Here is a 2,532-nt window from a genome sequence, read left to right on the forward strand (position 1 = left end):
ACCATGCAGCTTTGCTAGAAATGAAATGATAATTAAATAGACACCCTAGCTGCTATGCCCGAACTCGTACAGGACTTGGTAGATTAATCTGCCACGAGTAATGAGTATGATGGGCAAACATCTATTAGGCGCACTACGAGTCTAGTGTTGTGGACATGTTGGGAATGTGGATCTCACGGGGAGCGTGCTAGGGATAAGTCCCTGCAGACGCACTATCCTCTGTGCCCGCGGTGGCTCAGATGGATAGAGCGTCTGCCATGTAAGCAGGAGATCCCGGGTTCGAGTCCCGGTCGGGGCACACATTTTCAACATGTCCCCAATGAAGTGTATCAACGCCTGCTTGCAGCTAGGGTGTCTATTTAATTATCATTTCATAATTACTTTTTAACCATCTTAACCATCTGATGGCTTCACATGACGGTAAAAGACAGCATCATCTGCAGACAGTCTAAGAGGGCTGTTCAGATGGTCTCCTAAATCTTTTATGTAGTTCAGGAACAACATAGGGCACACAATACTTCCTCGGGGAACGCCAAATATTGCATCTGTTTCACTCGATAACTTTCGATCAGTTATTACTAACTCTGACCTTATTAACAGGAAATCACGAATGCAGTCACACAACGGAGACTATACTCCATAGGCACTTCTCGGAATCTAAAAATATGGAATCAATTTGATTTCCCCTGTCGGCAGCACTCATGACTTCGTGCGAATAAAGAGATAACTTTGTTTCACAAGAATGATATTTTCTGAATCCGTGCTGCCTATTTTTCAAAAATGGTTCATAATGCTCTGAGCAACATGGGACTCAACTTCTGAGGTCATAAGTCCCCTAGAACTTAGAACTAGTTAAACCTAACAAACCTAAGGACATCACACACATCCATGCCCGAGGCAGAATTTGAACCTGCGACCGTAGCGGTACCGCGGTTCCAGACTGCAGCGCCTAGAACCGCACGGCCATTATGGCCGGCGCCTATTTTTCAGTACATAGTTTTCTTCGAGGTTATTAGCAATGTTCGAGCACAGTATATATTCTAAAACGTTACTGCTAATCTACATTATATATTAGGTATGTAATTCAGTGGATTACTCCTCTTTCGTTTCTTGGGTATTGTTGTGACCTGTGCAAGTTTCCAGTCGTTAGGTACTGATCCTTCTACGGGTGAGCAGTTGTGTATGATTGTTAAGTATGGAGCTACTGTAGCAGCATATTGAAAGGAACCTGACTGAAACATGATCTGGACAGGAGGCCTCGTCTTTCTTAAATTTTTTAAGCTGATTTGCCATACCGAGAGCATCTGCTTCTAAGCTACTAATCTTGGTGACTGCTCTTGATTTGAATTCTGGAATATTTGTTATGTCTTCTTTGGTGAAAGAGTTTAGAAAACAGTCTTTAGTAACTCCGCTTTAGTGGCGCTGTCGTTGGTAATATTAACGTTGGTGTCGTGCAGTGAAGGTATTGATTGCTTCTTTCCACTTCAGTAGTTTATGTATGACCAGTATCTATTATTTATCAATAATTTAAAGTTCCTTCCTTGTGGGGTCATGAAATGGTTTTCGTAAGTCGGATATTAGGTTTAAATACTCTCTATGACCTCCTTGACCCAAGTCCTCGTTTCCAGACAGCTCTTCGAGAGCAATGAAGCTTTTCCAATAATATTTTCATCTTCTCGCACTATATTCAGTAACAATTACCAAAAATCATTTGCCCATACACTTTCTGCATTTCTTCTCCTATGATCCCTAAGGTGATTATAACTTTTATGAAGTATCTACTTTAACTGTTGAAATTTTTGCTACATCATTACGTCTATTGTCCATCCTGTATTTTCTAACTTTTCTTTGTTTCTGGGAAATTTCCTTTCTCAGTTATCTACAGGATTTTAAAAATCCAAAATCATACAGATGTAGAGTATCTCAAATTGAGCACATTGTGATAAGGAACTGTTGTTGTGGTCTTCAGTCCTGAGACTGGTTTGATGCAGCTCTCCATGCTACTCTATCCTGTGCAAGCTTCTTCATCTCCCAGTAACTACTTCAACCTACATCCTTCTGAATCTGCTTAGTGTATTCAGATCTTGGTCTCCCTCTTAGATTTTTACCCTCCACGCTGTCCTCAAATACTAGATTGGTGATCCTTGATGCCTCAGAACATGTCCTGTCAACCGATCCCTTCTTCTAGTCAAGTTGTGCCACAAACGTCTCTTCTCCCCAATCCTATTCATTACCTCCTCATTAGTTATGTGATCTACCAATCTAATCTTCAGCATTTTTCTGTAGCACCACATTTCAAAAGATTCTATTCTCTTCTTGTCCAAACTATTTATCGTCCATGTTTCACTTCCATACATGGCTACACTCCATACAAATACTTTCAGAGACGACTTCCTGACACTTAAATCTATACTCGATAAGGAACTAACGGATGGAAATGAATATTTAGCTTTTAACTGATCTCATTTTACAGTTTTTTCCGCACTATCAAACAGTCTCTTCTCAAACTATACTGTGCGAACAATTCAGGGG

The 2,532-nt window shown here is 40.6% G+C and overlaps 1 non-coding gene across 1 annotated transcript; it reads left to right on the forward strand.

The window, feature by feature from the left end:
* Positions 1-223: 223 nt before the first annotated feature.
* Positions 224-298, forward strand: Trnat-ugu (transfer RNA threonine (anticodon UGU)). The gene has a single exon. It is a non-coding gene; the product is annotated as a tRNA-Thr (tRNA).
* Positions 299-2,532: the final 2,234 nt, after the last annotated feature.

The sequence above is a fragment of the Schistocerca serialis genome, chromosome 3 (assembly GCF_023864345.2).
Source record: "Schistocerca serialis cubense isolate TAMUIC-IGC-003099 chromosome 3, iqSchSeri2.2, whole genome shotgun sequence".
In the NCBI taxonomy this organism is placed as follows: domain Eukaryota; kingdom Metazoa; phylum Arthropoda; class Insecta; order Orthoptera; family Acrididae; genus Schistocerca; species Schistocerca serialis.